Source organism: Pongo pygmaeus, chromosome 15 (genome assembly GCF_028885625.2).
Source record: "Pongo pygmaeus isolate AG05252 chromosome 15, NHGRI_mPonPyg2-v2.0_pri, whole genome shotgun sequence".
In the NCBI taxonomy this organism is placed as follows: Eukaryota; Metazoa; Chordata; class Mammalia; order Primates; family Hominidae; genus Pongo; species Pongo pygmaeus.
The window spans coordinates 19,285,368-19,310,090 of record NC_072388.2 but is presented as its reverse complement, the minus strand read 5'-3'; the positions used below and the strand labels follow the sequence as shown (position 1 = coordinate 19,310,090).

Here is a 24,723-nt window from a genome sequence, read left to right as displayed (position 1 = left end):
GGAAAAGTTGAAGAAGGATGGCCAGGTTGCAGGTTTTCTGACCTTTTTTTTTTCCCTCTCATGCCAGTGCCACTCTCGGGAATACTTGGTGGTTGATGTTCCTTCTGTAGAGAATTTAAACAGCTTACGTTTGTAATTAAATCTCTAGAGGATTTGACATGGCATTCGACCTTGTTTTGGATGGAATGGCTGTGCGAAACAAGCAAAGAATAAACTCCAAAATAGCTAGTTGCTCTAATTTTAAAGACTAAGGGGCAAATTATTAAATCTTAATATTTAAGTGTTGAATGTGAGAGGTGTTGGCTGGAGAGTAAGTTTGCCTAGAAGTTAGGAGAAACAGATTTTAATCCTCCTTAGGCAAATAAGGGGACTTAGACTTTTTTTTAACCTGTTTGAATTTTTAGTTTCTAATTCAAATTTTTTGTTGCCAGAAGACTAAAAACTGTACAGATTGAGTTTTATTAAATGCAGTTTTTTTTTTTTGTTTTTTTTTTTTTTTTGAGACGGAGTCTCACTCTTGTTGCCCTAGGCTGGAGTGCATGCAGTGGCACAATCTCGGTTCACTGCAGCCTCCGCCTCCCGGGTTCAAGCGATTCTCCTGCCTCAGCTTCCCGAGTAGCTGGGATTACAGGCGTGTGCCACCGCACCGGGCTAATTTTTATATTTTTAGTAGAGACGGGGTTTCCTCATGTTGGCCAGCTGGTCTTTAACTCCTGAGCTCAGGGAGTCCTCCTGCCTCGGCCTCCCAAGGTGCTGGTGTTACAGGCGTGAGCCACCGCACCCGGCCCCAGTTTTCTAAATTGGTAGTTATTATTACTATTCTTAACCACATTATTTCAGTCTTCAAATACTTTATTAGTAGTTGTCTCTGGGGAGCATTATTTGCTCTTAATACTCATATTCATGTATTCTCATTGGAAATGGGAAGATTTTGGTTTTGTGCATACTAGATTTACTAGAGGATTGGTGAGAACCAGAACTTTGAGGTGCAGCATAACTACAGGTGTTCTCGATATTGGAAATTCTGAGTTTATTAACATAAAAGGAAAAAAGGTTTCTTTGGTGCATTCACTATCATAGGTTATGTGTTTTTGGATTTATTTATATTGTATCAGGAAACCATTATTTGGTGCTCTAACTTGATTCTGTCACAGTACACTGGAAGGACAGGCACTTTGTTTAAAGAATTGATTTTAGAGGCCGGATGCGGCTGCTCATGCCTGTAATCCCAGCACTTTGGGGAGGCTGAGGTGGGTGGATCACGAGGTCAGGAGTTCGAGACCAGCCTGGCCAACGTGGTGAAACCCCCATCTCTACTAAAAATAAAATTAGCTTGGCGTGCTGGCGCTCGCCTGTAGTCCCAGCTACTCGGGAGGCTGAGGCAGGAGAATCGCTTGAACCTGGGAGGTGGAGGTTGCAGTGAGCCATCGCACCACTGCACTCCAGCCTGGGCGACAGTGAGACCCCATCTCAAAATAATAATAATAATTGATTCTAAACTGGGGAATAGAGAGATTCCCAATTTAAAATCTTCACAGTGGTTCTCAAACGTTAGCCAACACCAGAATCAATAGGGCTAGTTAAAACAGATTGCTATGATCTCTACCACCAGGGTTTCTAATTAAGTAAGTCTGGGGTGGGGCCTGAGAGTTTGCACTTCTAGTAAGTTCCAGGTGATGATGCTCATGCATCACTCATTCTGAGAGGTACCCCTTTAGAAGAAGGGATCCAAACCTCAGGCAGGTTTTGACAAAGAATAACCTGGAGATACTTTTTTCTAAAACTATCTTTGAGCTTTAGGTAAGGATACTTTTTTTTTTTTGAGAGCCTCACACTGTCACCCAGATTAGAGTGCAGTAGCGTCATCTCAGCTCACTGCAACCTCTGCCTCCCAGGCTCAAGGGGTGCCCTCAGCCTGCTGAGTAGTGCTGCTAATTTCTTGTATTTTTGGTAGAGACAGGGTTTCACCATGTTGCCAGGCTGGCCTTGAACTCTTGAGCTCAGGTGATCCACCCGCCCCAAGCCTCCCAGAGTGCTGGGATTACAGGTATGAGCCACGCTGCCTGGCCTCAAGGAATATTCTTGATTGAAAATGATGCTAAAGTTGGTCTTTTTATGAGTGGTAGCTCTTCAGTTTAACATAAATAACATCTTGGGAGATATCTGAACTTTTTGATATTGAAAGATAGAATTGGTTTCTTTTCACATTTTTCTTTATTTTTAAGCTCATGTCTTATGGCACCTGAACAAAGGATTTGGTTGTGGTTGAACTATAAAGTTACGTATCTTGAAAATTGATTACCAGGTTTGGGCTGTGGCTCCAAATAAGAAAATGAAATGTTTCACCATGACTGTATTTCATAAACAGGAAAAGAACATTCAGATGTATATTTCTTACAATTCTTCACAAACTTTTTCCGCAGTTTGTACATTCATACAGTTTTCACACATCAAATGTAAAAATTAACTGTCGTTCCTACTGTTCTTCTTTTTAAAAATTTATGGTACTTGCTGCTGTGGTCATTCATGTATAGTTGGCTCAAGGAACACTTCTAAAAGCTCAATTAAAAATTTTTTTTTTGAGACAGGGTCTCTCTCTGTTGGCCTGGCTGAAGTGCAGTGGCATGATCAGAGCTCACTGCAGCCTCGAACTCCTGGGCTCAAGTGATCCTCGCTCCTCAGACTGCTAAGTAGCTGGGATTACAGGCTACCACACCCTGTTAATGTTTTTTGTTTTTAGTAAAGTCTCGCCATGTTTCCCATGCTGGTCTCAAACTACTGAGCTCAAGCCGTGCTCTACCCCGGCCTCCCAAAGTGTTGGGATTACAGGTGTGAGCCACCACACTTGGCATTAAAATATTTTAATTTCCTCAGATTTACAAAGGAGAATAAGACCTCATGGCTAAATTGAAAAGTGAGTGCAGCTAGTTCATTGTTTGCACAAGGAGCTACAGTCTAATTGCAGTTCTTATTTTAGCTGATGAAACAACCAGTTTGTCATGGAAATTATTTTAGTGTGGTATTATGTTACCAGATTTTTAGAATCCATAACTTGAAATTAGCTTTACATGCTACATAGTAAACAGTGGACTACAGAAACAAAAGTATTAACATAAGGACCTTAATTTTTTCACCTATTTTATGACCTTAAATATTCAGTAGCCATAATAGTCTTTTTTTATTCCATCTGTATTTTCATTTTGTCAGTGAGTGGAATAATGTGCTCCTTATTTAAAACATCTTTTCCCCTAACAGTAGAACCTATTAGGTCTTGTGGTTTGATCACTCACTGGTTTTGAGAATAGATGAGTCATCTCTAGTATAGATCTTTCATGGTAGGCCATTCACCTTTAGTCTATTACTCATAGCAAAAACTCCACTGACTTTAAGTTTAAAACCCATGAATCTGCTTAGGTTTTATAATCTCAATATTTGACATTTGCTCACTATTTCATCTCTATTTGTTGGCCCGGTTTTTCTGTATTTTCTGTGCCCAAACTGCTCATTATCAAGATGAATATTTGGATATACTCTTTTTGAGACCCTCAAGGTCATATTGACATGGATTTAGTTAATTTTAGTCATCTATTGATGTTGAAAAATTGTGAAGACAGTCACTGGTAGAGGTGATTCTATGGAGGCTATCCCATCCCAGTAGAATGTTAATGCTTTACCAAAATGTGTTAGCTGCAGTAGACAGATGTTTCTGTCTTGGGGGTTTAGGGCACAACATTTCTGAGGAACTCTGACTCAATCTGTCCCTTCTCCTTTCACAGGGCAGCAAGGCGAACCCCATCCCTACTCACTGGAGCTCAGCTTTGATTTTTAACCTCCCTTCCCCACCCTTCCAGAACACACACACATTCCATTCCAAAACTGATTTTATAAAGACATTTTAAACATAATGATGCAACTTGGTGTGCACTACGGCAAATGTACAGGTGTTTTTTTTTTAATTGTTTCCAAAACCGGGACCTGGATTTAAGATGTAATTTTTAAAATTTCTATTTCTATTTTTTCTGCAGCAGTTGGGTTAGAGGAGGAGGAGCCTTTTAGCCTCTCATAAACTGACCTCTCTACTTCCTCGTGTATTTTTAAGATTGATTGATGATGTGGAAAGGGCTTTGCTTGTCTGCTACTGAAAACTTTATCCTTGCGGTTTTTGTGGAAACTGCTTTTGGAAAGAGAAAAGAAATGAACTTTACTGACTTGACATTTTTGCACCTCCCGTTTTTCTAATCTGGGCTATTTTTATTTTTGTTTTTTTACAGTGAGATTTTTTTGATCTTCAGCTACAGTAAGTTATTCCAATTTTTTTTTAACATTTTTCCTGACTTTCCGCTGATTTCCTTTTTATTGTTGTTACTAGTTACTATTACTTATTATTATTATATTAATACTTATGATGGTGATGATGATGATGATAATGACACTGATGATTTTTAACCGGATTAAAATCGAGTTTTTCTGAATGTTTCTAAGAATTTCTCCGGCCTCCTGATTGACTTTGGAGTTTTGCATCTTGGGAGAGAAAGCGAAGGCATTAGTATTTTTAAGTGGTTTGATCACATAAACCTTTTCTCTCCCAACCCCACCCTTGCCCTCATCCCCTTCCCCACACTGAAAAGAATTTTACTGGCTGTTAAGTCTATGACCTTATTTTTCCTGATCTTTAACTTAACTGTTTTAGAGCATCTCTGGACGTCTGTATTTTTAATTTTTTTTATTTTTGTTTTTTTATTTTTAATCTTTCATTTGTTAAATTTTTAAACTGTGCTGCAATAAAATGTGTGTGGTACTACTTAACACTTATGATCGTGATGGCATTTTCCCTGAAAGCCATCTTCCTCCTGTTTCCCTTGAAATCCCATCCTGCTTTTCCTGTACACTACCCTTCACAAACCACAAGCTGCAGCAACATGGATGCCCAGCCTGGAGCAGCAGCAGCCAGGATGACCTGGAGCCAGGGGGGCCTTCGGAACAGATGCACACCCTTCCTGGGTGATGGTAAGAGGTGTGAGGTCCACTTGGATTCATTACAGAGACTAGGAAATAAACCCGTTTAACAGTTTAGCTGATGTGTATAGGTCATAGCCTCTGGAAGTGTTTGGATTAAGCCTTTTGTGTGTGCATCTTGAGGTGTTTCCCAAGGGGGACCACCTCAGTTATTTGTAAACTAGTGGAATAATATGAGTTGCTAATTAACTTGGGCTGATTAGAACATTTTGGATACTTGGAAAGAGCAGCTGAAGTTTAAAATGAAAGTGGCTTGTTTTAATGATTAGCAACAAGACAACATATTGGGGAGTCCTTTTTTTTTAGATTATTACAAATTAGTAAACATTTTCTGTCATTTAACATATTCCTTGGATTTGTGACATTTTTGGATTGTATTAGACTTTTTATCTCATTAAAATTTCACAAGAGTCAAACCATAAGAGATACAACATAATATTAAAATGCTGTCTCACTGGAGGGTTTTTAAAAATTTGAAAAAAGGTAGGCTTTTTGACCTCACAAAGCAGGGAAATCTGTTTAACCTCTACATCCAAATCAGGAACCGTCTAAGGCTGACCCCTTTTACAGTGGTGACTCAAGGCCCAGCTAGATTTTGGGAATTCTAATGAGAATTCACAGAGTTCTAATGCTAGATTAGGAACTCTAATGTGTTCTGATGGTAAGAAGGAATGAATTCTGTGTTATTCACAGGAATGGTGTAGAGATTAGTAAAGATGTGGACAGCCAAAGAGTAAGAATTTTAGCAACCTGTAGTATTTTACTCACTACAGCAAAATGTTTTGATAACCGTTTTTAGAGTTGCTCTGATAGGTTTCAAGCTGGGGGATAATTAGATTTTATTTTAAAATATTTCTATTTTTTTGTAGAAACAGGGTCTCGCTATGTTGTCTAGGCTGGTCTTGAACTCCTGGGCTCAAGCGATCCTTCTGCCTTGACTCCCCAAAGTGTTGACATTACAGGCATGAGCCACTGCACCTAACCTGGAATAATTTTTTGAAGGCATATTCGGTACTGTTGTATTAGAGTAAATCACAAACTTGCCCCCTTATACCATACTCGGATGAAAAGTAAAATCTAGTTAAAGTAAACACCAAAGGTACACTCAAAACAGAATGGGAGAAAAAGCAAAAGATTCCTGGAAGTTATCTAGAAAAAGAGTGGGAATCTTTTTATTTTTTAAATAGGTGCAAGTTTTATTGATGCCCTCTATTGTATGAGAGCTATTTTTTCTTTTTTGCTGCTGTCAGTGTATGGAAGCTGTTCACTATAGGTTCAGTTTGATTTATTCCTTGTTGATTCTACAAATTTATTATTTTTATGGGACATGTTCTGTTTGGGGATATAAAAAATAGTTTATTATGTTTAAGGGCTTCGCAGCTTAGTGAGGGAGACACATGAATGAAATAATGTCTATGATGAGAGGTAAACACATATCCTATAGAAGCATGCCGAAATAAGCTGGGGGCATTGGTACCTGCCTGTAAGCCTGTAGTCACAACTAATTGGAAGGCTGAGGCAGGAGGGTCCCTTGGCCCAGGATTTGAGAGGCTGTAGTGTGTGATGTGATTATTCACTGCACTCCAGGCTGGGCAACATGAGACCCCATCTTCTTTTTTTTTTTTTTTTTTTTGAGACAGAGTCTCGCTCTGTTTCCCAGGCTGAAGTGCAGTGGCGCCATCTTGGCTCACTGCAACCTCCGCCTCCCGGGTTCAAGTGATTCTCCTGCCTCAGCCTCCCGAGTAGCTGAGACTACAGGCGCGGACCACCATGCACGGCTAATTTCTGTATTTTTAGTAGTGACGAGGTTTCACCATGTTGGCCAGGCTGGTCTCAAACTCCTGATCTCATGGTCTGCCCGCCTTGGCCTCCCAAAGTGCTGGAATTACAGGCATGAGCCACCGCACCTGGCCTTAAATTTTTGTATTTTTAGTAGAGACAGGGTTTAGTAGAGATGCCATGTTGGCCAGGCTGGTCTCAAGTTCCTGACCTCAGGTGATCCACCCGCCTCAGCCTCCTGAAGTTTTGGGATTACAGGTGTGAGCTACTGCACCCAGCGATACCCCATCTCTTTTTAAAAAAAAGCATGCAGAAATGGTTACCTAACTAACCCTAAGAGGTCAGGGCATCCTTTTTTTATTTTATTATTTTTATTTATAACTTTAAATTTATAAATTTATCCCTTCTACCTTAATCACATAAAGGGATTTTTTTTTTTTTTTTTTTTTTTAAATAAGACAGAGTCTTGCTCTGTCACTTAGACTGGAGTGCAGTGGTGGGATCTCGGCTCACCACAACCTCTGCCTCCCGGTTTCAAGCAGTTCTGTCTCAGCCTCCCGAGTAGCTGGGATTATAGGCACCTGCCACTATGCCCGGCTAATTTTTTTTTTTTTTTTTTTTTTTTGAGATGGAGTCTTGCTCTGTTGCCCAGGCTGGAGTGCAGTGGCACAATCTGGGCTCACTGCAAGCTCTGCCTCCCGGGTTCATGCCATTCTCCTGCCTCAGCCTCCCGAGTAGCAGGGACTACAGGCGCCCGCCACCACACCCGGCTAATTTTTTGTATTTTTAGTAGAGACAGGGTTTCGCCGTGTTAGCCAGGATGGTCTGGATCTCCTGATCTCGTGATCCACCTGCCTCGGCCTCCCAAAGTGCTGGGATTACGGGCGTGAACCACTGCGCCCGGCTATCCGGCTAATTTTTGTATTTTTAGTAGAGACAGGGTTTCATCTTGGCTGGGCTGGTCTTGAACTCCTGACCTCGTGATCAGCTCACCTCAGCCTCCCAAAGTGTTGGAATTATAGGCGTGAGCCACTGTGCCTGGCCGACGGGATCCTTTTAAGAGAGGTAGTGTACTGAAATGAATCTTAAGGCCAGAGGATAAAAGTTTGATTGCTGTACATGCCAAGGAATTTATATTTTATCCAGAAACCAATGTTGAGCCATTTTAGAAATATTCTAAACTGGAAAGTGACATCAGATTTTCCTTTTATTTTCATTTTTTGAGACAGGGTCTTGTTCTGTCACCCAGGATGGACTGCAGTGACATTAACAAGGCTCACTGCAGCCTTGACCCCCTGGGTTCAAGCTATCCTCTGGCCTCAGCCTCCTGTATAGCTGGGACTACAGACATGCACCACAACACCTGACTTTTTTATTGTTTTTTTTTTTGGTGGAGACAGGTCTCATTTTGTTTCCCAGGCTGGTCTCAAAAACTGGAAGATTTTAATTTTTAGGAACGTCTTTCTAATAACAGTATGGAAATGGTATAGAGGAAATGAGATTGGAAGTAGGAGATAAATAAGGGAGATATTAAAATCCAAGGAAGAATAATGACCTGGCTTGGACAAAGGTAATGCTAATGAGATTAGAGATTAGGAGGTAAAATTAGGAGCATCTCAGGACGGATGTGATAAGGTAGACAGGAACACAGATTTGGCATGATTGCTGGTTTCTAGCTTCTGGGATGGGGATAGATATTGGGGAACGAATGAAGGGAGCAGATTATAGTTTGAGGGTGGGAAAAGGAATATTTTAAACATCTTGGAGGTGTTCAAGGAACATTCAAGTATAAGATGTTTTATTAAGTATTTGAGTACTTATTTTGAAAATCATTATTAGGTTTGGGCATATAGGGATGAACAAAACATGTCCCCTGCCCTCTTAGGTATTATAGATCATTGAGGGAAGAAACAAAGTAAACGGCACTTTTCACAGTCAGGATTGATGAAGGGAAAGAACAGCATGGATAAGAAGATAGCAAGGGAACCAAAATTAGAACATGGAATTTGGGGGCTGCTGCCAGGGAAGCTTAGCTACATGGCGATAGCTAATGGTGAAGTTCATTCTGTAAGAAAACCATATGTGAAAGCACAGATAATGTGGGGGAACAAGACTTGGCCTCCAAGTAAGAAATAATACTGGAAAATAATTACCAAGAATACATAGATGAGGGATGGAGTTAGAGAGGTAGGCAAGGACCAAACATTCATAGCACGGGACCTTAGAGGGTCTTGTTTAAGATCCTGTCTTGGGCACAAGTAGAATCTATTGAAGGATTTTGAAGAAGAGGTCTGGTTTATCTTCAGGCTGTTGTGTAGGGAATGTTAGTGATGAGAACTAAGAGGGCAAGTAGGGCAGTAAGTTCAGAGACCTATTAGAGTAGGTCACTGTCTCAATCTCTTGAAGAAAATAATCATCCCAGGCCTAACAATAACTTGCCCTGGTTTTTCAAATGAATTTTTGTTGGGTGTATTAATGAGCAAAATCAGTCTGAGTAAGATAGGTTGAGAACTGATCAGGCTCCAGGAAATTTCTAATTATTTCTGTGATACCTTGTTGGGTCATATAATGGCTTTCTGATTTGGCAGAAAAAAGTAGCAGGACATTAATTTCTCTTATGGAAGTATTCTGAACACTTGACTATGTCCACCACTGTCGAAGTTGTGAGTTTGTGTTAACTTAATCATCATCAAAACCTTGAGTAGTAGATACTGTTATTCATGTTTCAGAGGTGAGAATATTGGAGTACAGAATTTAAATAACTTGCCTAAAGTTAGACTGCTTTAGTGGTTTAGCATGGATTCAACCCTGGGATTAAGGGTGCAGATTTCAACACTTAATGATAGTACTCCTTTCGTCACTTTGATCTGTTGAACTTTTTTTTTTTTTTTTTTTTTTTGAGACAGAGTCTTGCTCTGTCACCAGGCTGGAGTGCAGTGGCGTGATCTCTGGCTCACTGCAACCTCCGCCTCCTGGGTTCAAGCGATTCTTGTGCCTCTGCCTCCTGAGTAGCTGGGATTACAGGCGTGCACCACCACACCCAGATAATTTTTATATTTTAGTAGAGATGGGGTTTCACCATGTTGGCGAGGCTGGTCTAGAAATCCTGACCTCGTGATCTGCCCACCTCGGTTTCCCAAAGTGCTGGGATTACAGGCCTGAGCCACTGTGTCTGGCTGAGCATTCTAGAAAAACAAATTTTAGTTTGGTTAAAGTTCCAAAGAACAACTTTGGACTTTTATTATTAAAATTTTAAAACTAAATATGTTTACATTTTTGCCCTTGAATTCCCAACACCTTAAATGGCGTAAAGATGTGTATATGTGCAAGGTAGTAAATTGTTTAGGTAGATGTGTCTTGGTAAAATGTTACTGTGGTTGTGATGGCATTGTTAATAGGGAAGCAAGCACATTTTAAAAGTGAACTTTAGGCCAGATGCAGCAGTTTATGCCTATAATCCCAGCACATTGGGAGGCCGAAGTTGGAGGATAGCTTAAGGCCAGGAAAGTTTGGCAGCATAGCAAGACCCTGTCTACAAAAAGCTGGGCGTGGTGGCACACAGCTGTAGTGTAGCTCCGTGGGAGGCTGAGGCGGTAGAATTGCTTGAGTTCAGGAGTTTGAGGTCAGAGTGCGTTAAGATTGCACCACTGTACTCCAGCCTGGGTGACAAGAATGAGACCCTGTCTCTTAAAGTAAAAAAAAGTGAGCTATCTTTTTTTTTTTTAAGACTATTATAAAACAGCAGTGAACATTAGTTGGAAAAAAATTATTTATGGTTAAAAAAAAAAAACCACGGAGAGGGATGCGTTAACTAAGCCCAGGGGTCCTTTTTCAATCCTCATCTCACTTGACCTGTTGGTTCCATTTAACCAGATCTCTTCCTTGAAACGTTTTTATTTTTTTTACTTTGCTTCCAGGTTTTTGTTACATGTTTCTGACTGTTAAACCTCTTTCTGTTGGAGTGCCCCATGGTTCAGTCCTTCCACTTCTCTTTTCTGTCCACACTCTGGGTGGACAGATTCATGATTTAATATACCACCTATAAGCTGATTTTGACACTTAAGATCAACAGCCTATACTTTTCTTTTGAATGTCATACCAATTCAGTTACCTGCATGACAACTCTGTTGAATATCCAATATGTCAACTTAAAAGTGCAAAACTGCTCCTGATGTTCATGCCTCAAACCAGTCTCTTGTGTACTGTTGCCTTTTTCAGTTAATGAAACAATTTTTGTGTCTCTTGGGCCAAAGATTTTGGCTAGCCATCCTTGACTTGTATTCTTCTCACCTTTGGCCTATGGGAAAATCATGTTGGCCAGGTGTGGTGGCTCAGGCCTGTAATCCCAGCACTTAGGGAGGCGCATCGCTTGAGCTCAGGAGTTTGAGACTGGCCTGGGCAACATGGTGAAACCCCGTCTCTTCAAAAATATACAAAAATTAGCCAGGAGTGGTGGCGCGTGCCTGTAGTCCCATCTACTTGAGAGACAGGCATGAGAATCGCTTGAGCCCAGGAAGCAGAGGTTGCAGTGAGCCGAGATCGCACCTGCACCATTGCACTCCAGCCTGCATGATAGAGCAAGACTTACCACAAAAAAAAAGAAAATCATGCTGTCAGCTCTTAAAAATATACCACTACTCATATTGTCGACACTTGGTCCAATTTCAAGCCACCATTGTCTCCTGTGCATTATTATATATAATATGTTTGTATTTCTTTTGTCCCTCCCCACTAGTTTTGTTCTTAAAGTGATAGCTAGATTTAGCCTAAAATGTAATGTTTGAAATTTTTTTTTTTTTTTTTTTTTGAGACGGAGTTTCGCTCTTTTTGCCCAGGCTGGGGTGCAATGGTGTGAGCTCGGCTCACCGCAACCTCCGCCTCCCGGGTTCAAGCGATTCTGCCTCAACCTTCCAAGTAGCTGGGATTACAGGCACCAGACACCACGTCCGGCCAATTTTTTTTTTTATTTTTAGTAGAGACAGGGTTGCACCATGTTGACCAGGATGGTCTCGATTTCTTGACCTTGTGATCCGCCCGCCTCCGCCCCCCCAAAGTGCTGGGATTACAGGCGTGATCCACCAAGCCTGGCCATTGAAAAATGCTTCACCTGAAAACAAACAACCTAATGGCTGCATTTTTCAGCATTGAAGTCAGTTTTTCTGTGATTTACAGGGCATCCCACATGATTTGTTGTGTCCCTTCCCTTGCTGTTAATATACTGTGCTTCAGCCACACTGGCCTTAACTGTATTGAACACGTTGGATATGTTTCCACTTCAGGGCTTTTCCTTGGAATTTTCTCTGACTCATACAGTTTGGTTCCTCAGTTCTTCTGAGATTTTTACTCAGAAGCTACCCCCCTTAGTGATGTGTCTTCCCTCATTTAGCGCTGAAAGCTCCCCTTCTCCTAAATACTCTTTAGCACTTATCACCAACTGTAGAATTTGTTTTTTTCTATGTAAAGACATAAGAGATATGTCCAGAAATACATATGCCAAACAATTAACATTGATTGCCTCTGGGCAAGAAGTGGGATTTAGGAGATTTGAAGCTTGTGCACTATGTGCTTAAGACTGAGTGTTATAATGATCAACGTGGTAATATTTTCCTTCTAATTAAAAAGCTTAAAAATGTACATCAATTCTTGTGATTCTGTGTGGGTATAAATAGCATAGCTAGTCTGTGTAATAGGGGTTTAGTAAGCAGTGTTAATAGTTGAAGAAACTGCTTTAAAAGGTTTAGCTGTGATAAAATGAGTCGAGTTAGCATTTGAGCACATAGACTACCGTGTTGCCTGTATCAACATTTGGGAGAACTTGACCATTTTAAAAATATGTATTCTCTACTGAGAAAGCATGGCTATTTGTAAGAGGTAGAGTGAATTAGAGAACTTTTTTATTATTTCTGCCTAATTTGATTCTGACTTTACCAGTCTGAAATATTCTTCCTGTTTTCTAATTATATTGACCTATGGCTTCTGAGTTGATTTTAAAACTGAAAAAACTCCGGGAGTTCATTGAACCAGATTAGGCTTTTCTGGCTAGTCTTGAATAACATTTAGGAGTAGTTTAGTAGAGTACATTTTGAACAAAAATTTTCCTCCAGCCCTCTTAACTAAAATAGGTATTCTGAAGAGGATAAACTAGTCATAATGCATTGTCACTCCCTATATTGATCCTTTAAATAAGATCATCTTCACATAAGTGGGTTTTCTAGCTTCAGAGCTAGAAGAAAAGTTTTCTCTTGCTATTACCCTTAAGTTTGTGGAATTCATGCTAGAGTTATGGCTATGCTGTTTAAAATGGAGTTTTTTGAGACTAGAGTCTCTCTCTGTTGCCGAGGCTGGAGTGCAATGGCGCGATCTTGGCTCACCGCAACCTCCACCTCCCGGGTTCAAGTGATTCTCCTGCCTCAGCTTCCCGATTAGCTGAGATTACAGGCGCCTGCCACCATGCCCGGCTAATTTTTGTATTTTTAGTAGAGACAGGGTTTAACCATGCTGGCCGGGCTGGTCTCGAACTCCCGACCTCAGGCAGTCCTCCCGCCTCGGCCTCCCAAAGTGCTGGGATTACAGGCGTGAGCCACCACACCTTACTAAAATGGAGTTTTATTACTCCGTTGAAAAGGAATACTAGTCAAGTGACTGAAGATTGATGTGGATTTGTAAGAGGAGGTACCTCATCTTTATCTTACTTTTGATCCCAATAAAGTAATACATGTTCATAGAACATTTTTAGAAAATACAACTATCCAAAGATAACATTTTGGGTGTTCTTCCAGGCTTTTTGGGGCTTATATAATCTTCCAAAAGCCCTGTCATACAGCATATATATTTAAGTAATAATTTTAAATTTAACCTGAATAGCTTATGTTAGTAGATACAGATGTCTGAAAAATTTGTAGTAGTTACATAGTATTATATACTCTATAATAGTACATGGTACATTGCATACTTGTACTATATTTTATTTTACCAATACACTGTTGTTGTACCCTTCCCCATTTTTTTCTTCTGTAAACAAAGCTTTGGACAGTCAAAACTACAGTTGTGCATATCTTTACTTTCTTATAATTAAGCCCCAGAAATATAACTGCTCAAGGCTATGCACATTTTACTTTCTTGCCAGGGAGGTGGGGGAGGTGGGCAGAGTATGCACTTTCTAGCCCAGGCTGGAGTGCAGTGGCGTGATCTCACTGCAAGCTCCCTCTCCCAGGTTCATGCCATTCTCCTGCCTCAGCCTCCTGAGTAGCTGGGACTACAGGCGGGTGCCACCACGCCCGGCTAATTTTTTATATATTTTTTAGTAGAGACGGGGATTCACCATGTTAGTCAGGATGGTGTCGATTTGCTGACCTTGTGATCTGCCCGCCTTAGCCTCCCAAAGTACTGGGATTACAGGCCTGAGCCACCACGCCTGGTTGCACATTTTAAAAAGTTCTTAAGTTTGCTCTCCAGAAGCTAATAAGTTTAGCAATTTATTGGCAGTATTAGTGGCCACTAATACTTAATTTCTAGTTTTGTGAATTACTTTGGATCTTTTGCTTTAAGATTTGACCGTGTATTATTCTGAAGGGTTTGATAAGTTTTTAAGTTGAATAGTAAAAATGTTGATAGATTTTGAGTGAAACATTGATACAATGTTGACTATATTTCTGTGTATAGTTTGAGATTCACGTGTGATTTTTGTTTTCAGGTACATGCACATCTTTGGTGCTATCTTTTTTTTTTTTTTTTTTTGAAACGGAGTCTAGCTCTGTCACCCAGGTTGGAGTGCAGTGGCGTGATTTCGCTCACTGCAAGCTCCGCATCCCGGGTTCACGCCATTCTTCTGCTTCAGCCTCCGGAGTAGCTGGGACTACAGGCATCCGGCTAATTTTTTGTATTTTTTTTTTTTTTTTTTTAGTAGAGATGGGGTTTCACCATGTTGGCCAGGGTGGTTTTGATCTCCTGACTTCGTAATTCGCCTGCCTCGGCCTCCCAAAGTGCTGGGATTACAGGCGTGAGCCACCGTGTCTGGCCAGTCTTTTTTTTCTTTTTGTAAAAAAAAGACGGAGTCTTGCTTTGTTGCCAGGCTGGAGTGCAGTGGTGCGATCCCGGCTCGCTGCAACTTCCACCTCCCAGGTTCAAGCGATTCCCCTGCCTCAGCCTCCTGAGTAGCTGAGATTACAGGTACGCGCCACCACGCCTGGCTAATTTTTGTATTTTTAGTAGAGACGGGGTTTCACCATGTTGGCCGGGATGGTCTTGATCTCTTGACCTTGTGATCCGCCGGCCTCGGCCTCCCAAAGTGCTGGGATTACAGGCGTGAGCAACTGCACCCAGCTGGTGCTATCTTTTAATTGTGAAAAAATTTCACATACACAAAAGAGAATCGTATAATGAACTTCCATGTACTTGTCCCACTTTAATAATCCTTGGCCAGTCTTTTTATTTGTATCTACATCTCCCCATCCACCCTCTTCCCATGTTATTTTGAAGCAAATTCTTGATATATTTCATCTGTAGATATTTCAGTATGTATTTTAAAAAGAATTAGGACTTAACCACAATTATCCCACCAAAAACATTTAATAAATTAACTATTTTAATACTAAACACATTTAGAGGCCTGGCATGGTGGCTCATGCCTGTAATGCCAGCTCTTTGGGAGGCCAAGGCGGGCACATCACTTCAGGCCAGCAGTTCAAGACCAGCCTGGCCAACGTGGTGAAACCCTGTCTCTACTAAGAATACAAAAAAATTACCTGGGTGGGGCGGCGCATGCGTTGTAATCCCAGCTACTTGGAAGTCTGAGGCAGAAGGATCCCTTGAACTCAGGAGGCAGAGGTTGCAGTGAGCCAAGATACTGCCACTGCACTCCAGCCTGGGTCATATAGTGAGACTTAAAAACAACAACAACGAAAGACCAACAGATCCATTTAGTATCAAAAGTACTACCCTGAGAACTGAGTAAGGCATTCCTCAATGCTGTTTTATTTCTACGGGGATAACATGGTTGGTGGGGTGTTTTTGTGTATTCGTTCTTTTGCTAACATAGTCCTGTATGGAATTTTGGAAGTGTTGTTTACTAAAGGTAGGTTTTGAAATTTTCTTAAGAGTGGGGGTCTTGTGGTTATACTCATTGGTGAGAAAAATCAAACCTTTTACTATTCTCAAATTTAGATATAATTTCCTGTTTTGGCTGTTTAAGAGAATACTGTAATAACTTTAAGTCAGATATCCTTGTTAAAAATTTCTGGGCTGCTAGGTTATTGTTACCTGTCTAAAATCTTTTTTTTTATTGTTATTATACTTTAAGTTTTAGGGTACATGTGCACAATGTGCAGGTTAGTTACATATGTATACATGTGCCATGCTGCTGTGCTGTACCCATTAACTCGCCATTTAGCATTAGGTATATCTCCTAATGCTATCCCTCTTCCCTCCCCCCACTCCATAACAGTCCCCAGAGTGTGATGTTCCCCTTCCTGTGTCCATGTGTTCTCATTGTTCAATTCACATCTATGAGTGAGAACATGCGGTGTTTGGTTTTTTGTCCTTGCAATAGTTTACTGAGAATGAAGATCCAATTTCATCCATGTCCCTACAAAGGACATTGAGCTCATCATTTTTTATGGCTGCATAGTATTCCATGGTGTATATGGAATCCAGTCTATCATTGTTGGACATTTGGGTTGGTTCCAAGTCTTTGCTATTGTGAATAGTGCCGCAATAAACATACACGTGCATGTGTCTTTATAGCAGCATGATTTATAGTCCTTTGGGTATATACCCAGTAATGGGATGGCTGGGTCAAATTACACCTGTCTAAAATCTTATCCATAATTTAGAAATTTTAAAATCTCTGACAAATTTTGCATTTGACACCAAGACTCAATTTGGCAAAAAAAAAAAAAAAAAAAAAAAAACTGATCTTAACTGATGTGAGATTATTTATGTTCTATGTGTGACATTTACTGAAAATTTATATGTATTCCTGCAGAAATATTTGATGTGATAACTGTGCTCTCCTAGATGCTACACAACAAAAAAAGCATAGTGTTCTAAAATCTGAGACTATTTTTCCTAATACATGTGTCTTTTTTTTTTTTTTTGAGACGGAGTCCGTTGCCCCGGCTGGAGTGCAGCAGTGCAGTCTTAGCTCACTGCAACCTCCGCTTCCCGGGTTCAAGCAGTTCTCCTGCCTCAGCCTCCCAAGTAGCTGGGATTACAGGCCCCCACCACCACCACGCTTGGCTAGATTTTGTATTTTTAGTGGAGACAGGGTTTCACCGTATAGGCCAGGCTGGTCTGGAACTCCTGACCTCAAGTTATCTGCCCGCCTCTGCCTCCCAAAGTGTTGGGAGTACAAGTGTGAGCCACCACACCTGGCTGCAAGCATTGTAGACCAGAGACCAGAGTAGACTTAAAAGTATACTTTGTTACAACTCATGCTCAGTCTGAGGTCACTGATAAAATTGAAACTTTCTATAAAATAACAAGGAAATGAAGTCTTTTTTTTTTTTTTTGAGAGGGAGTCTCTCACTGTCGCCCAGGCTGGAGTGCAGTGGCGCGATCTCCACTCAGTGCAAGCTCTGCCTTCCGGGTTCCCGCCATTCTCCTGCCTCAGCCTCCCGAGTAGCCGGGACTACAGGCGCCCTCCACCATGCCCGACTAATTTTTTGTATTTTTAGTAGAGACGGAGTTTCGCCATGTTAGCCAGGATGGTCTCGATCTCCTGACCTCGTGATCCACCCGCCTCAGCCTCCCAGAGTGCTGGGATTACAGGCGTGAGCCCCCGAGCCCGGCCGGAAATGAAGTCTTGAGAATGAATGTTGGCCCTTTCTATTCAGAAAATAGCCTGTGCTCCAGCATAGCATCATCACCATCTGGGAGCTACCTAGGAAGAGTCTCACCCTACCCCAGTAGTACCGATATGCGCATTGTAAAGAACAAATCTAGAACACTTTTCACTCCTTTTTTATTACTTTGATTGGGAATTACAAATTTTGGTGGATTTTTTGGCAGGAGTGGTTTTTGATGTTTATGGCGAATGTTGAAGACTACAGTGTAGCCACATTTAATTTACATTGGAAATAATACAATATAAAACATGACATTTTATTTGCAAAATTTGAAATAATGACTTCTAAATTACAAAATAGAATTAAAAATTTCGAAGCTGGCAGGCTGGAAATACATATGCTATTCTGAGATACGTGCTTTGAATTATCTGAACTCTTAATGCAGATCATATTATATCTTGGCGTAATATAACCATTCTTGGTTATAAAAGCTGAGATTAACATTCAAAATACCTTGCAAATCAAGGTAGATCTGTCATAGTTATGACAATTTTTTTTTTCAGCGTTTTAAGGAAAATATGTAAACATACAGAACAGTCTAATGAATTCTTAATATACCTTCCACCAGGATTGCCATGTTTCATTTTAGTTTTTTGCTGAACCATTTGCAAGGAAATTGCTGGCTGAAGACAAAAGACCCCTAAGTATTTAAATGTGCATTTCTTTTTTTTTTTTTTTTTTTTTTTTTTTTGAAGTGGAGTCTCGCTCCTTTGCCCCGGCTGGAGTGCAGTGGTGCTATCTTGGCTCACTGCAGCCTCTGTCTCCTGGGTTACAGCGATTCCCCTGCCTCGGCCTCCCGAGTAGCCTGGACTACAGGTGTGCGCCACCACCCCCAGCTAATTTTTGTATTTTTTAATGGATGTAGTATACAGGTAGACATACTAACCATGCTGTTATTTTCATTCACATAGATTATCAGTTATATTACAAATAAGACCTTCCTGTGTTTTATTATTTTTGCATATTGCATATTCTCTTGATGCTTCAGTTCTCAGTAAAGATATATTGATCTTACTGAAGTCATTTTGAAACATTAAATCTTAACCTAGGTCAAGCATTCTTTAAAATATTCCTGATGTTTGTTGGATACTTACAGATTCTGGAACCTTTTCTTTAAAAAGTGTTTTCAAAACAAATTACTCTAGGTTAGAGTATGATGGACTTTTATGTCGTAACACCCTACAACACTTTAATGATGGCACAGTTAAATGTGAAGGTTGAGAATGTAGAGAGAAATTTCTATGTATCTTGGGACTTCCAATGGCTAATAGACCCCAAAATATGTAATACAATGTTCAGTGAATCTAGAGGTACCCAATTCCTTGATTCTTTTTTTTTTTTTTTTTTTGTTGGAGACACAGTTTTCGCTCTTGTTGTCCAGGCTGGAGTGCAGTGGCGAGATCTAGGCTCACTGCAATGTCTGCTTCCCGGTTCAAGCAATTCTCTAGCCTCAGCCTCCCAAGTAGCTGGGATTACAGACACGTGCCACCACACCTGGCTAATTTTTTTTTTTTTTTTTTTTTTTTGTATTTTTAGTAGAGACGGAGTTTCACCATGTTGGTCAGGCTGATCTCAAACTCCTGACCTCTGGTGATCCACCTGCCTCAGTCTCCCAAAGTGCTGGCAGGATTACAGGCGTGAGCCACTGCGCCCAGCCCCAATTCCTTGATTCTGTTTAGTTCTGAATTGCTCTTGAGGAAGAGAAGGGCCCAATTTTTGCTTAGGGTTTTGCAGAAGAGCTTTCCTGACTCAGTTATCTGTATATCATGATGACTAAGTTTCAGGGTAGCATTTTGCTATCTTTGCAGAAAGAAAAATTACAAAAGCATTATGTATTATTAGTGAAAAGTTGAGAAAAATTTAAAAAACTCAAAACCCCATCCCATCCTTAGATGTCACCTTGGTATGTAATCTTCTAGATAACTTGTACATACTTTGGTTATGCTTCTCCACGTCAATGTCACGTGTCATTTACATTGTATTCCATTGGATTGGTGCACTGAAATAATTTGTGCTCATTCATTGTCAGGCACTTGTTTTCTACTTTTTCACTGTTAATGTGTCCACACCATTGTTTCTTTCAGGTGAATTCTCAAAGGTAAAATTACTGAGTTTTAATAAGTTTTAAAACTTTTGATGAAGTAATCCCATTTTCTGGAAATGCAGTATGAGTTCACACGGACCATTGATTTTGACCGTTGCCTGCAGTAGATACTGTAATTGTTTGCTTGTTTCGTAGGTGAAACATGGTACTGGGTTTAATTTATATTTCCTTGGTAGTGTTAATCTTTTTAATCTTCATATACTTTTAGTATTGTTAGTCACTTGTTTGTGTCCTTGGGCCATTTTTTGTTGGTATGTACCAATAACAGTAAATGATAACAGTAGTAGCAGCAGCACTTGATATGTGCCAGGTACCATCATTTCCAGTGTTTCGTGTACCTTGTTTCATTTATGCTTCATTCCTATCCTGTGAGACAAATACTATCAATGATACTTATTTTACAGATAAGGAACCTGATTTTCAAAGAGATTGACTTCCCAAAGAAAGTGCATGCCACTAGCAAGTTGTTGATCTTGAAACCACGTGTGTCTAGGCTGGTTGCAGTGGCTCATGCCTGTAATCCCAAACTTTTGAAGGCTGAGGTGCGGAGATACTTGAAACCAGGCATTTGAGAGCAGTTTGGGCAACATGGCGAAACCCCGTCTGTACTAAAAGTGCAAGAAAGTTAGCTGGGCGTTATTTTATTTTAAATTTTGGTGGAGATAAGGTCTTGCTACGTTGTTGGTCAGGCTGGTCTCTAACTCCTGGGCTCAAGCAGTCTCCCACCTCAGCCTCCAAAAGTTTTTTGTTTATACTCTATTTAAAATGTGACCTCATTTTAAGGTTCGGTCATAGTGGACATGGCTTGACTTTGTGAGGATACAGGCTTTTTTTTTTTTTTTTTTTTTTGTGATGTAGTCTTACTCCATCGCCCTGGGTGGAGTGCAGTGGCGTGATCTTGGCTCACTGCAACCTCCGCCTCCCATGTTCTGGCGATTCTTTCTCATGCCGCAGCCTCCCAAGTAGCTGGCATTACTGGCGCTTGCCACCATGCTTGGCTAATTTTTTTTTTTTTTTTTTTGTATTTTTAGTAGGGATGGGGTTTCACCATGTTGGCCAAGCTGGTCTTGAACTCCTGTCCTCAAGTGATCCACTGGCCTCAACCTCCCAAAGTGCTGGGATTACAGGTGTGAGCCACCACACCCAGCCAAGGATAGGTATTTTTGTATCCACTTTCAGTTTACTTCATTTTGGAAGTTTGAGTTACCTAAAATTTTGATTTATATTTTTAAACATACTTACTCAGTTGTACTAAAAACTAAACCAGAGTGTAACTTTTCAGGGTACAAAAAATAGAAAACTAAACCAGAGTATAACTTTTCAGGGTACAAAAAATAATGCAGGACAGCTTCTCATTTGAGATTGACTTTACTAATTATTATTGTTCAAAAATTGAAATATATCACGAAAAACTTTTGTATTGAAGGAAAATTGGGTAATGATGAGACTCATGAGGTTATGTCCTATCAGTGAAGGATACATAATTGAGAGGGGTTGTTTATACTTTACAGCAAAATCAAAGGCTGAAATTTTCTTAACGCTGGAGTTATATGTGATCTTTAGTGATTATGAACTAGGTAGAAGAGGATAAAATATGAACTGCTAAGCCCTGTACTTAATAAAAAGTCCAACAAAAGAGTTGTCAAAACATAGACGTTCGGATTACATTGATAAATAAGGATTCTTATATTTACAGTTGACCCTTAACACAAGGGGTGTTAAGGCACCAGCTGCCAGCACCCCCCTCAAAAATAAAAAATCCATGTATTACTTTGAACTCTCCAAAAACTACTGATGAGCTGCTGAGTAGAAGCCTTACTGATAAACAATTAACCACAGATTCGGTATATTACATATTATATACTGTATTCTTAGAAGAAAGTGAGTTAGTGAAAAGAAAAAATTATTAAGGAGCAGAAGATACATTGACTTTGTTAAGTAGAAGTAAATCATCACAAATGTCTTCTTCATTGTCCTCACATTGAGTAGGCTGAGGGGAAGATGAAGGCTTGGTCTTATTGTCTTGGGTGGTTTAGGCTGAAGAAAGTCTATGTATAAACCCATATTGTTCAAGGGTCAGTTGTAATTGATTCTGTATGTGTTGACAGTGCCAAAGTAGCATCTGGAGAGCATCCAGAATATTCCTTTCTTTTCCAAGGGAACTCAAAATTTGGAGTACTGTGTTAAAGGGAAATTGGCAGACTAACTTTTGTTATAAGACAACATTTCATTTTTTTTTTTTTTTTTTGAGACAGTCTCACTCTGTCTCCCAGGCTGGAGTGCAGTGGCGCAATCTCCAGCTCACTGCAAGCTCTGCCTCCCGGGTTCATGCCATTTTCCTGCCTCAGCCTCCCAAGTAGCTGGGACTACAGGCACCCGCCAACACGCCCGGCTAATTTTTTTGTTTTTGTATTTTTAGTAGAGACGGGGTTTCACCATGTTAGCCAGTATGGTCTTGATCTCTTGACCTCGTGATCCACCAGCCTCAGCCTTACAAAGTGCTGGCATTATAGGCATGAGCCACCGTGCCCAGCCTATAAGGCATCATTTATTTTCATAGATGGCTAGGATGGGGAAGAGTTTGAATGAAATGTTTTGTCAAAGAAAAATATAGAGCCATGTGCTGCATAGATGTTTTGGTGAATGACAGACCACATATATTATGGCCCCTTAAGATTATAATGGAGCAGGCCAGGTGTGGTGGTTCATGCCTGTAATCCCAGCAATTTGGGAGGCCGAGGCAAGCAGATCACCTCAGGTCAGGAATTTGAGAGCAGCCTGGCCAACATGGTGAAACCCCGTAGCCAGGCATGGTGGTGCACATCTGTGTTCCCAGCTACTCAGGAGGCTGAGGTGGGAAAATCGCTTGAACCTGGGAAGTGGAGGTTGTAGGGAACCAAGATTGTGCCACTGCACTCCAGCCTTGGTGACAGAGGGAGACTCCTCAAAAAAAACTAAAAAGTAAAAGAGATTATAATGGAGCTGAAAAATTTCTGTTGCCTAGTGACATCTTGCTGATCCTGAACACCTATAGGCTTAGGCTAATGTTTATGTCTTAGTTTTTTCAAAGTAAAAAAAATTACAGTAAACTAAATAAGGTTAGTATATTAAAGAAAAGAAAAATTTGTTTTACAAACTTAGTGTAGCTTTAAGTGTACCATGTTTATAAAGTCTACAGTAGTGTATGGTAATGTCTTAGGGCATCAAACCCACCACTCACTCAGTACAGTCACCAAAAGCAACGTTCAGTCCTAAAAGCTCCATTCATGGTAAGTGCTTTATATAGGTATACCGTTTTTGAAATCTTTTATACTGTATTTTTACTGTACCTTTTCTTTTTTGAAGTACACAAATAACATTGTGTTAGAACTTAGACTCAGCCCTTGTTTTCTCTTTTGCTTTTTTTTTTTTTTGAGATGGAGTCTCGCTCTGTCTCCCAGGCTGTAGTGCAGTGGTGTGATCTTGGCTCAGTGCAATGTCTGCCTCCAAGATTCAAGCGATTCTCCTGCCTCAGCCTCCTGAGTAGCTGGGACTACAGGCGCATGCCACCATGCCTGGCTAATTTTTTGTTATTTTAGTAGAGACTGGGTTTCACCATATTGGTCTGGTTGGTCTCAAACTCCGTGTTGTGATTACAGGCGTGAACCACCGTTCCCGGCCTGTTAGAACTTCTTATAGTGTTCAGTACTGTGCATGCTATGCAGGTTTGTAGTCCGGGAGCAATAGGCTATATGATACAGGCTAGGTGTTTGGTAGGCTACACTATCTAGCTTGGTATTGGGTAAGTACACTCTTATGACATTAACACAGTGACAAAATTGCATAATGATACAATTCTCACGCATTTCCCTGTCATTAAGCAATGTGTGATTAATAATTGGTTTACTGATGAATGTAATTCCAAGAATAGAGCTAAGGGAAGAATTAAGAGTCAACTGTGATTTAGAATTGTGTATCATTAGATTGTGAGTTCTCTGACTTTGGCAATTCAAAAGCTCCACCATTGGTAAGTGAGAAAGGATACCTTAAATGGAATTTTTATCATCTTTTGAGGGACCTCGGGGGAAATTAAACTACATGAATTAGTTTTTTACATTGAGATGTTTTAAGACCTTAATTTTTTATTTGTTGCATTACATCACTCATTCATACATTGATAGGAAACAATTTTGATTATAAAAGTGCTTTATAGAGAGAACTTGCGGTCAGGCGTGGTGGCTCACGCCTATAATCTCTGCACTTTCGGAACGTGGAGGTCGGCGGATCACCTGAGGTCAGGAGTTGGAGACCAGCCATGGTCAACATGGTGAAACCCCGTCTCTACTAAAAATACAAAAAATTATCCGGACGTGGTGGCGGGCGCCTGTAATCCCAGCTACTCGGAAGGCAGAGGTTACAGTGAGCCAGGATCGCAACATTTCAATCCAGCCTGTGCAACAAGAGCTAAGCTTCGTCTTAAAAAAAAAAAACAAACAAACAAAAACTTGCAGAAAACATGCAGATAAAAATAGTATTTACTCATTTACTTATGTCATCAGTACTCAGAGGTAGCCACCATCAACATTTTTATGTTTTGTTCTTGTACTCTGTCTTATGTAGCTACAGGTATATATATGTATATTTTACTAATATGTAATTATTGTTGTGTTAGAACCTCTACGTGGCAGATGTTTGTTTTCCAGTCAGTAAGTATTCTACCACGTTTTTGTTGAATGGCTGTCAAGTATCTTTTGTCACAGATTTATATAAAAGATGACATTTTCAGTTCCAAGCAAACATGGGAGTACTTGAAATTGAATATCCTCACTTGCTTACTGAATACAGATATAGGGACCTGCCGTCCCATTGCTTGATACTTTTTATTGAGAATTTTCATATGAGCCTACAAAACATGTACTGGTTTACTTAGTTAAAACAATGGAAATGCCAGTTTCTTTTCCTTCACTTCATTGCATGATCATTGTTACATAAACAGATTTG

General features: G+C 40.3%; 1 protein-coding gene across 19 annotated transcripts in view; it reads left to right on the top strand.

Annotated features, from left to right (window-relative positions):
- Positions 1 to 24,723, top strand: part of HNRNPC (heterogeneous nuclear ribonucleoprotein C) — a 58,985-nt gene that overhangs the window by 2,508 nt on the left and 31,754 nt on the right. For 4 of the 19 annotated variants that reach the window (XM_054448219.1, XM_054448228.1, XM_054448226.2 and 1 more), the window contains exon 2: positions 4,272 to 4,297. The exons of 4 other annotated variants lie outside the window; for them this stretch is intronic. The gene's annotated coding sequence lies outside the window, so the exon portion shown is untranslated. Of the gene's footprint in view, positions 1 to 3,776; positions 5,008 to 24,723 lie in introns of all 19 variants that reach the window. 11 more of the 19 variants (XM_063651394.1, XM_063651392.1, XM_063651390.1 and 8 more) reach the window with 3 other exon arrangements.